Source organism: Pteropus alecto, unplaced genomic scaffold, assembly GCF_000325575.1.
Source record: "Pteropus alecto unplaced genomic scaffold, ASM32557v1 scaffold13, whole genome shotgun sequence".
Classification (NCBI taxonomy): Eukaryota; Metazoa; Chordata; class Mammalia; order Chiroptera; family Pteropodidae; genus Pteropus; species Pteropus alecto.
In genome coordinates this window covers 906933-918755 of record NW_006434373.1, presented here as the reverse complement: position 1 = coordinate 918755, position 11823 = coordinate 906933, and the positions used below count along the sequence as shown (strand labels likewise).

General features: G+C 49.7%; 1 protein-coding gene across 5 annotated transcripts in view; it reads left to right on the top strand.

Annotated features, from left to right (window-relative positions):
• The window catches only part of MCF2L (MCF.2 cell line derived transforming sequence like), a 111959-nt gene that overhangs the window by 35991 nt on the left and 64145 nt on the right, over positions 1-11823 (top strand). The window lies entirely within an intron of this gene.

Sequence of the window (11823 nt, the reverse complement as noted above, 5' to 3'; positions counted from 1 at the left end):
GAAAGAGAGGCCAGGGGACCTTCTGGGGATGGCTTAGCATGTCACCCACGTAGCGAGCTGCAGAGACCAGCTGGGCTCTGTCGGGCCTTATAAGAAAGATCCAGGCTGGAGTGGTGCCCGGGGAGGTAGAAGCAGGAGTCCTGCTCCTCGGGGTGGGGGCGTGTCTAGCGTCTCTGGCCGGTTTGGGGCTCCGGCCACCTGGCCTCAATTCCCTGCCTCGGGGTGTCCCTGCTCTTGGAATAAAGGTGCACCACCACCGCGCTCACCCTGGAAGCTGGAACGAACCCTCGTGGGGCTCCTTTGTTCCAGCTTTCCTATAGACGTGCCTGTGGTGCGCAGGAAGGGAGCCCCAGAGCCTGGTGGGTGCGAGGATGGCCCCTGGCAGTGACTCCTGGATCGTGCTGTCCCACGGCAATCCGTGCACAGAGCATACCAATAAAGGGTACTCTGGGTGGCAGGGCTCAGGACTGGACTGTTTGAGCCTGTGGACAGTGAGGGGCCCGTTCTGGGGTGGTTCTATGTGATCCTCATTTGTCATCCCTGCTCCCATGTCTGTTGGATAGTAGACACTTCTGACACGGCCCCTGTGGAGACCGAGAACAAAGACCCTGGAGAAGGGAGCTCGTCCTGGGCCTGAGCAGAGGGATAGCATGGGTTTCCTTGTTTCGTTTCTAAGGATGGATTAGTACTCGTTTTGAAGTCATTCGTCATCTACGTTTTCCAGCGGATGCTTCTGCCAAGGATTGACGAATAATTCATAAAATAAGTATTTTTATAAATTTTAATGAATTGGTTCAACCTTAGCCATCAGTGGCACATGGCATCTGAAATTTCCAATTTTATGATGAAGGGACTAAATGTGTGAGTAATGGCTGAGCACTTGAATCTCCCCAACGCATACGATTTGGAGGATTGTGTATACTTGCTTAGGTGGCCGCGTTGAAAATCTCAGTCACTCATTTTTAAACCCGGAACATAGCACTTGTACGTATAATGAGAAGTGATTGATTTCATATCTGAAGTCAGTATCACAGTGACAATGCTGGAAGTATCCCTAAAAAGAATGCTTTCTCAGAACGTAGCTATTGTTTGGAATTTTAGAAATTTCGCAAACATGTAGCACTTTCTATGAAGTCTACCAGATGTTTTTTTACCATCCAATGACCACATGGACTTTATTGTGGGGAAATTTTTCACTGTGGCCGTATGTAACCATTTTAGATGTCCATTTGTTTTCCTAACTAAATACTAGTTATAATTCTTATAACTTTCCCTTAAAAATTCTTAGCATTTTTCTAACACATACTCTATTTTTTTTTAAGGTAAATGTGGTTTCGAATAGATGTCCTGAGGGAGTCTGGTGTAATTAAGGGGTTGGAGGGCTTTCTCCCCAGTTTCTAGAAACAATTTGCTATTTTCCTACCAAAAAAGAAGCATTTGCTAGATTTATGAAGAGTTGTCTGTCAGTGCCTGTGACAGTAAATCTTTCTTTCAGTGATACCGTGGCATACTTCCAGAGGTGGGACACTTTTCTAGGGCTGTTCAGAGGTTTGCGTAACTGGATACTGACTTTCCTTAGCACCTGCTGTTTACAAACAAAGTCTTGTGCCTCTCCTTTAGTCACTTCTGTTCAGGCTGGAAAGGGAGGGAGCCAGGTGGGAGGTTTGGTACCTGGCCTGTCAGAAGCTGGGCCCAGAGCAAACTAATAATTAGATGAGAGTAATGTGGGGGAGACCTCAGGCTTGCTCACTGTGTCCAAGGCCACCAAGAACCTGAGCTGGGTAAGATGGCAAGTTTGAGCCACAGTCTCATTCCAGGCTCAGATGTCTCCTGTCTTCTCACTCATGAAATCAATGAGGTTGACAGATGTACATGACCTGCCACCCCCAAACCCTAACCCTTTAACCTCTTGATTACACACCTCCTCCATCCCTCTTCTCTATCTCTCTCTCTCTCTCTCTGACTCTCTTCTCTCTGCCTCTCTCTCTCTGTCTCTCTGTCTCTCTGTCTCTCTGTCTCTCTGTCTCTCTGTCTCTCTCTCTCTCTCTCTCTCTCTCTCTCTGACTCTCTTCTCTCTGCCTCTCTCTCACATGCTGCATCTCTTTCCTCGTCTCCTGTTTGTACATGAGCAAGGCAAGGGCTCTGAGGCAGCATCCATGAAGTGCCTGTGCCCCTGTTCTGCTCTGTGCAACCCATCTGGCTAGCAGGAACCCTGTCACAGAGGCCACCTGTGTGAAGCTTAGGATGAGACGAACATACCCTCCCATCATCCTCTTTGCCCTAGCGGCCCGACCTTCTCTACGCTGTGTGTCATTGTTTATGTTTGATGGAAATGTTTCGAGGAAGGTTGAAGCAACTTGTTTGTTTTTTAGATTTATAGAATAATTGTTACTTAATGGGAATAAATGTGTGCACCTACGATTTAGGGAAGAATTTTGGAGAGCTTCTGAAGTTCCTGGAAGGAACTTAGGGCTGGTGTTGGTGATAGGAACCTCTGTCCTTCCTCGTATGGTATGTTCTGTGTGCACTGCTTTCTGAGAGCAGATCTGGCTGGAAGAACACGTGAGCACCTGCCCCAGCGTGCCTTCTGCCCCTCTGAGCCAGGAAAAAATGACATCTATAAACATTGTTTACATTGATTTCCCTGACCTGGGCGTTATTGTTTTTAATGTTGACAAAATGATTGTTTTAGAATGAGTAAGAAAAGAAAAGAAGTTATCACAAAAATCTCCTCTATTTCCAAATAGCAATGGGCTCCTAGGGGAGCATGTGCATGATATTTGTGTGTGTAGTGTGTGTGTGTGTGTGTACTGTATGTGGTGTGTGTGGTATTTGTACATAGTGTGTGTATGTGTTGCATGTATGTGAGACGTGTAAACCATGTATGTGGTGTGTGTGGTATTTGTACATAGTGTGTATATGTGTGGCATGTATGTGAGACGTGTAAACCATACTTGCTACTTCAAAGGCAGCAGAGATGCTGACACCTCAGAACATGAAATTGTGGAACTCTGGGGGGACAGGTGTGCAGGGACTTTGGCTAAGCTCCACAAGGGACCCAGCAGGTAGCCGCTATGACATGCCGTTGGGGGCCCAGCATGGCAGGAAGCTCAGCCCAAAACCAAAGTGAGAGTGGCTGTCACGTTGTCTCATACACCGCTCAAGGGCTGGTATTATTTGTTTTCACTGCAATCCAAGTGTAGCAGCTTCTGAAGAGGGAATGAGACATTGGTTTACCTGTGAAGGGCACACACGCGTTGGTGGTTGTCAGACCGAATGGCGCTAGTGTTCTTCCCTGCTTTCTTCTCCCTCCCATCCTCCCGGCCCCTGGAAACCTGCTCAGGTTCTCTCCTGCGGCAATTCGTCTTCTGTTTGGCTGCCTAGGGCTTCCTCCCCATGGAGAGATCAGGCCAGCGTGAGCCCAGGGGAGCCCTTGGACCTGTCACATTGGGCGGCCCCACTCCCTATCATCTCTTGGGGGACTGGAATCTCCCAGGGGCTTTCTTCTCTGGACCCTGTCCTGACCCCTGTGGACAGCTTGTTTTGACCCCTACTGGCTGGACTGCAGGCAAGGTGTGCAGGAAGGCTCCACCTGGTGTGGATTAAACACAAACAAACAGCACAATCGGCAGATTCAGGTTCTGCCTAATTGGGCGCCAAGAGGAGGTGCTCAGAGGAGGAGCAAAGCCCCTGCAGGGACATTGTCACCTGCGCAGTGAGCAAAACAGCTGGGCTTTGCGAAGGTCTGCCTGTACTGTGCATAAGATCTGCTCTTTTCTCCAGGGGCTTGCTTCAGTGGGCAAGTGTAGTTAAGTGGCAGCTTCACTGAATTAGCCAGATTCTCTCTGGTATGTGGTCCCAAGGAGAAAACATTTGGAAGTACGACTTAGTTCCTACGTCACTTATTAATGTTTAGTACGTTGAAAGACTAGTACGTTAAGTGGCATCTGGGGCCCGGGAGAGGAAGAGACATCTCACTGTCCGTCTGGCATTCCAAGGCTGGATCATGCACTGGCACCCCTTTCCCACAGATAAGTCCCAACTCCACTTGCAGGGGCACAGCAGAGTTTGAGAGTTTCTTGGGGACCATGGAGAATGCTGGCTCTGCGACTGGGGTTAGCCGAGTCGGTTCTGCCCAGCTCCACTGTGACCTCGGCCAGAAACGCGTGATGATGTCATGTCTGTGGCCTTTTCGGGGCCTCATGAGCTGATCCCGGTGAAATATCAAGCCCAATCTTAGGACTGGGCAGGAAGTTCATGAAGAGGAATGTAATCAATAGTAAAAAGCCCGCTGGTATCTCATGCTAAGACTCCCAGTACGAATCCTCAAATCGATACATGAGTTTGGAGAGGGCTTCAGTCAACAGAAGCTGAGCGTGTACCCTCCTGGTCCCACTGGTCTTCCTTCCATATACCTGGCCCAGCTGCCTGCCCAGCTTCCCGCTAGCTTGGCAGATGCCTGGTGGGTCTCTGTGAATAACCCTTGCCCATCCCAGCCTGCTCTGGACACTGAAAATGGACCACACGTAGTAGCGTGTAATAAATTCAAACCCTGACTTGCCTAAGAGGCCTCCCTGGGCCCTACCACGCCCTGGCCCCACCCCAGCACTCATCTTGTTCTGCAGGTCTTGTCATGGGCTGCTTCTCCAGAGAGGCCTCTGCAGGGGAAGCTCAGTGACATCCTTCGCCTGTGCTGTGGAGTTATAGGGCTGACTGTCAGCCATTTGTCCCTACTGAGCCACTTGGCTTAAGGCAGAGGCCAGGACCTAACTCGCTCGTAGGTATATGGCCTCGGAGTTCTGGTTTAGCTAGGACTTTGCTATGATGCTTTGTGGTATGGTGTGATTTGATGACTCTAAAAGCAAATAATGCTCTTATTAGCTTTATGATTGCCTCTATCTCCCCTGATATTTGTACATCAAGATAGGTCTGGTGTTAATAATGCCAACATCAAGTTTCAGATTTGCTGCTACAGAAAACTGTCTAAAGACGTGTTTTTTCCCAAAGCATGACAAAGGGACCATGTTTAACCTTCCTTTCAAGGCCCCCGGCACTTCTTATTTTGGCAGCAATGTGAACAAGCAGGTTCCCCAAGTCCCACAAATGGCTCCTCTTTAGCCATGTGTGTGGCATTTGTGGGGGGCCAGCAGTGAGCTCCAGGTCCCTGCTCCCACCTGCGCATGAGGACGCCTTCCTGCCCTGCTCCCCAGCTACTCAGAGCAAGAACTTTTGAAATAGTCTCAGTCCCGTCACTTTGGTTTCCAAATCCATGCACTTGTACACTTAGCCCCATAGCCATCGAAGCAACTCAGCCCTCCACTAAATAACAGAAATGAGACTCTTGGCACGGGACCATCAAACTGAAAAGTTCCCATGAAGTTCCCTGTTGTCTTCCATCCTTGATTGAATCATATTCTCCCTTCGGTGCCATCTGAGCAGAGAATCAGAGTGGCCTGTGGCTGAGACAAGCATGGGCTGTGGGAGGTTCTTGGAGAAGTGAGGGCTGGCTTGAAACTATGTGGGTTGGCCAGGTCAGTGTTCTAGGAAAGACAGAGCATATGACAGTGGACTATTTGGAGCCACTATGGTACGGGTGCAAAGGGGGCCCTCACCTGTGGCACGAGGGTCCTTTCTCAGTTCTCTGTGGGGCCTAAGGCCCCTTGGTCCAGTTGGGCTCCCCCAGCCCAGTGACGCACCCACCTTGATCCTAGGGGTGGGCCTGACCATTGAGCACTCAGCCCAGGAACCCAGCTCCAGGACTCCAGGGGAGCTCAGTATCGAAAAACCGAGGAGTAAGTAATATAGCATCTTAGAGGCCGGCTCCCATGGGTACCTTCTCCCCTCTGCATCCCCAGCCCAGCTCCCTCTTGTCTGCATGCAGCTCAGGGGAGACCGTGGGCTGGAACACTGCAGTCCCGAGCAGACTGACACAGCCCTGAGAGCTTGAGGCCATTGGAGGCAGGGTTGTGCTTTTGTCTGCACCTGCTGCAGGGCCTGACCTAGTGTCCACACGTGGCAGCTGCTCTGTCACCATCTGCGTAGTGCTGGATGCCAAGTGCAAGACAGACCTTCATTTAACGTTGCTGCGTGGGTCCTTGTTTGTGCCCATTTCTCTGATTGCCTTTGTAGGCCTTTAATACAAAGACGGAAACTGTGAGCTCAGGAAGTAACAGCCCAGCTGAAGGGGGCATTCACAATGACTGCTCAGGGAAGAGTTTATAAATGAGACGGTTTAGTAGAAACAATCGGGCCACACAGCTCCCTTGCCTTCTCTCGCATTGAACGCCGCAGCTCCTGTGCCGTGGGAAGCCGCGCCCTGCTGCGTCCAGCCTTCCTCCTCAGTGTGCCCTGTCCTGACTGCTGGGAAGACGCCCGTCAGCTTGGACTCCTCCAGCGAACAGGCCTTGATGGAGCTGCAGCTGGATGATGACCTTCCGGCACTTCCACAGACCTCAGTTGCCCAGCCAGCATGAGTTTGAGTCCAGGCTCTCCCACCTCCACAGCCTGAGCTGCCGTTGGGGGTCCCCGACCTCAACCTTCTTTGTTACTAAAACAGGCTGAGGAAGCCTCACCCCTCCGGGTCCTTACGGGATAGAGTGAGCTCACAGAAGTGCTTCCAGCAGTACTGCCATGTTGTCCCTCGAAGTCTAGCCCATTTCCAGCAGCCACAGGGAGGCGCCCGTTCATGGCTGGTCCGGGAGGCCAACGGACAGGGTCTCGCCCACCCAGCAAGCAGAAATGAAGCTGCTGAGCTGAAAAAGGAGCAAAGATCTGGGGACCTTCAAGGTCTAGAGAACATGGCCATGTTCCTCCTAAACCCAACTTCAGTTCTGCCCCAGCATGTGACAGCTATGTCCCTAACTCAGACTCTTTACAAGTGCCGGCTCCCTCAACTTTGAATGCAGAAACTTTGCTTTCAAAGGCCCCTTCGAATGCTTCCAAACAGAAAGGCAGAACTGAAACCACATCGAACACAGGAGGGTGGAGCCATCCAGCTAGGAGACTGGCCTCAGGAGACCCTGACTACTACCCAGGACAGCAAAGGGGAAGCAAGGACCCCTCAGCTACTCAGCACCCAGCCGCATCCAGGCCCCAACTCCTTTCATGACCCCAGGCCATGCTGGGCACTGAGCAGGAAGGCCCCAAGGAAAAAGTTGGCTGCGTGAAACCCTGTTGTCATTGGGATCTCTTCCTGCCCCTCCCACGGGACAGGTCTTTGGACCTATGTCCATCAGCCAGCCAGCTATTCCAGGATATAGCAGCTGATATGTTCTCCCACCCAGCACGGCAGGCGGCAGGCGGCAGGTCAGTGTGAGCCTGCTCAGTGGCCATCAGAGCAAGACCAACTGGCATTAGAAGGCTGAGGCCCAAGAGCTGGAGGGCCCAGTGATGGACGGGAAGAGGGGAAAGAGGGGGAAAGAGAGACAGAGAGAAGCTTGCACATCTGCACAGCTCAGCAAGGACTGGCCCTTTCTCCTGGAGCCTGGGATGCCTTTGGGATGTCAAAGACCCTTGGGGTCTGTGCTCTGTGAGAATGCTCCTTGCAGGTGGGCAGGCTGGATCTTGCCCGCTTGCCTGCTCAGTGGCCATTATGCAGTGAATGCCCTGTGCAGCTGTGCACAGCTCCTTGCCTGCTTCCGTGACCTAGAATGTACACCCCGGAGCTCGGTGCCTCAAACACGCGCAGATCCCGAAGTCCCCTTGTTGAATGATCTCTCTGTGGGCAGTCCAGGCCTGTGATGGTATGGCTAAAGCTGAGACCTCCCCGCCCTCCCATAGGAACTGTGACCAGAGACAGCAGAGCCAACCTTTCCTGCAGGAAAGGCAGGGAGCTGAGAGAGGAGAGGGATGGCCAAGGTCTCCAAACTCTGGAAGGACCTGCCTCCCTAGTCCCATACTCCTGTGAGAGGAAGCTCACCCAGCCTTCGTGTGGCTTCCAGATAGCGAATTGTTGGACGTTTTGGTCTCAACTGTGAATAATTGACTTTCCACTGTGAATAATTGACTAAGGATTGCAAAAAGCTTTGTGTTAGGTTATTTATCATATTAGAAATTAAAAATGAAATTTTAAAAATATTAACTTTCATAAAAATAACAATGATAAATCCATTATGGTAGCATAATTAGCATTTTTAAATGAAAAATAACGACATTACCCAGATGGAGCAAATGCGTGAGAGGAATAGCATCGTCCTGCATTTTGCACGTGTCCTTAGTCTCTGACAGGACGGGAGTTGCCTGGGCTCGCCACCGCGCCTCTGCAGCTCGCTGGTGCTGGTGCTGTGCTGTTTGTGAGGGCTGAAAAACTCCACACACTCATGAAAGGACCAGGGAGGGGGAAGGCAGAGGTCTTAGCGGTATTACAAAAGTGGTTTCCCCTGAGGAGCCCTTGGCTGGATTGAAATGGATTTTCTTGAAAAGCAAACCAAAGTCAAAGTGCAGTGGCGACGTGACGGTGGCGCACACTGTCCATCCCCAGGTGTCAGTTACCTTTAAATACCCACCACGTGCCAGACACTAGGCTGTAAGTGTTCACTGAGTGCACAAGACACCCTGGCAGCTAGATGCCGTGATTATCCCAATTTTACAAAGAAGCTAGCTCAGAGAGGGTAAGCAACCTGCCCAAGGCCACACAGCCCTGACTGCCCCCAAAGTGCTGGCATACTTCCTGGGAAACCAGGGGTCCCTATGATAAAAGGTTATTCAGCAAAGTAAAATGCAGCCTGTGAGCTTCAGACACTCATTAAAGCAACTCAGAGGATTGCACAGAGGCGAGAGCAGTTCTGCAGACAGCATGTCTTTGTGAACCTTGGGGACAATGTGCAGTCAGTGTTCAGGTTTAAAGACATTTATAGTTGACTCGCTTGTTTCTGTCCCGCTGGCTTTCTGGAAGGTGGGGCCCCCACTCCGAGCTGCAACAACAGCAGTCCACCGGCTTGGTGAGGCGACCCTTCTTCACTGACAGCGACAGTGTTCTCCTCTCTGTCCTCAGCATGGAGAGTCTATTACAGATCTTAAATCAGAATTCTGCTTAGACTCTAAAGATGAAGAATTGATACCAAATTATGAGGAGATGATTTTAAAATGCCTCTGTTGATTGCTAAATATTATTTCTTTGACCATTAATGCAAGGGTAAGAGACTCACAAAATCGAATGTCACAGTGAGGACCCTACGATTTGCTGCCATGTAATCTGAGTCACGTGAGAAAGGCACCAGCAGCCCAGCTTCTCCTTTTTTTGTTACTCCGAGCTCTTCTCTGGGGCTGTCTGTAAAGCCAAGCTTCCCCCCAAGTTAGAAATGCCCGCTCTGAGCATCTCTATTTGCTAAGCCCCACTCCCTGAGAGTCACCCACCTGAGGCTGCCTCAGACTGGCTGGCACCCTTGCCCCTCCCTTCTTTGAACTGGTGTAACTAGAATCACTCTGTCACTGCTGTGTGGCCTCAGGCAAGTCACTTGACTTCTCTGTGCCTTTGTTTGCTCATCTAAAAAATGAGATAATAGTATTCCCACTTCTTGGTTTGTTGCAACAATTAAATGCATTAATATGTAAAAAGTATTTTAGTAATAGTATGAAAATTTAGTACTGCGACTGCTATGTCTACTACGATTAAAATTTTTCTATGTGAAACAGTTAAAATGTAATTTAGTTGCTCCAGACAGACTATAAGTTTAAGAAATTCTTACGCTTCTCTTGTACTTTCCCTTATGCCAACTAGTCATAGTGTAGATGTTGAAGACATACTTTCTTTCTTGATTGATTTAAGACCGTGGTGGGGTTTTTGTGTTTGTTTTCTTTTTTCTTTTTTACTTTAATCTGTGCTATTGGTTCTGTGAGTGCTTGTTTGGAATTTCATTGAAAACTTTTTCTTTGTTTTAATAAGGACTAACTAGCTAGAGTAGCATTTCCTTAGTACATTATTTTCAACATTAATTCTGGAGGAGTTAGGAGATGTTATGTCCATCCTCACTCCCACTTCCCAAAAATCCGTGACCAGTTAAGTGTAGGGGTAGCACTGCTAGCCTTCTTGGAGCCTCCATAAAGGGAGGTTTGTCTGTGGTGCCTCCCAAGTTTGTTTGACTATGGAGCCCTTCCCTCTCTGACATGGAAGAGGGCTCTGCAGAACATGTACAAAAACGATCTGGAAGTTTGACCCCAGAGCCCCAGCCGTGGGAGTTGGGACTGCTGGAAAAACGCTCCATGCTGGTTGATGTCGGCAGGCGCGTTGTGAGTGCTGCTTACGCTCTGATACAGGTGGAGGCAGCGTGCTGGCCTTGGCCTGTGTGCCATCTCCATGTGCTTGGGCAGGCTGTCTGGAGCCTGTGTTAAGGAGGATGCTGAGGCACGCTGAAGCCGGCATGGGGTGGGACGGGAAAGAAAACACCCAGTGCATCCAAGAGAGGTTTACTGTCGATTCTGCATGTGCGCCTTACCAAGGCTTCCAAGTGATTCTTGCATAGGCTTGAGTTACAGGCACATCAGGCGAGTGGGTGCACAGCCTCAGAAGATGCAGGTCCGGATACTGCACCATGAAGAGGTTCGCTGAGCCTCTGATGTACACATCTTTGTCTGCACAGATAGTGTACTCTCTAGTGCCAAAGGGCTTCCAGCAAGTTCTGTGTGGTGGACTGACCCCTGGCACCCACACGGGAGAGTTCTGATGCTCCAGCTTGATTTTGTTTGGCTTCCTGATTTCTGCCAAGCGGATGCATGTGAACCGACAATGTTTTGGGGTGAGAGGTGCTTTTCTGTGATGACAATTTCGATCAAACATCTTTTCAAATGGGGCCTGTTATTTTAAATTTTGTTAGGATTCATTTTCTGAGATAAGGAAATCAGGGAAAACATTTGGTGAACTGAGTGAGTTGATGATGCTTAGTATATGACATGAAATATTTATACTTAATTCCATAACAAATAACATGAAAAATATCCAGGATGTGCTGTGAGTGAAAATTTGGCTGCCCAAATCGATATAGATCTCAAACATCTCAAGTAGCCAGATCGCAGAGCCGTCTCCATAGATTATAAATAGAAACGGAGATGCTGCTCCTGCCCCAACCACAAGGACTAGACAGCTGACGGGTGAGGCATCCATCCCGCCCTGACCCGCAGAGCTCCACACGGGGCTTGGCTGGAGCCAGTGGCCTCTCTTCTTGTTCCTTCTGCATACCCTTTGCTCTTGGTTTGGAGATTCCTGGGGTGGGCTTGGTGAAATAGGAATCCCGCCCAAGCGAGTTGGTGAAATAACTCCACTTGACTCTCCACCCTGGACTTCAAAAAGACATCGCTGTTGTATTTTGATTGAAAATGAACAAAAGCCTTGGGTGTGGACCTTCAGCCAGATACAAATAAGAGAATCAGCACGTAATAGACTTCGTGGCCCAGAGCCTCTCAGAATGCCCCTTCGAGTGGACAGGAAAGATGCTCCCCGCTCTCTGTCAGGAAATTGTTGTCCTGAAATAAAGCAAATCCCCGAGTCAATTTGCAAGAGGAAGGAAGTTTGCTGCAGTAGTCTAATTATATACAGACAAAAAGATCTAAAGATAAAAGTGTAATGCCACTCCTGGACTCTAAGTTGCTTCTTAAACCGGGCAGGATTCTGGTAACGACTCCGTGTGAATACATTTCAACAGTTGGGGTTTCTCCTCCTTTGTCCTTGTCTAGAGTTGAGCTGGGTCCCAGGATGGCTAAGACATTGTGAGCCGAGGGGTAATTCCCACTGAAGGAATAAGTTGGTCATTTGTCCCTTTCCAGGCACGAGACAGAGCAACCTTTCCGGGTTGGCTCCCAGAGCTGATGCCAGGGAGGGCACGTCAGCCT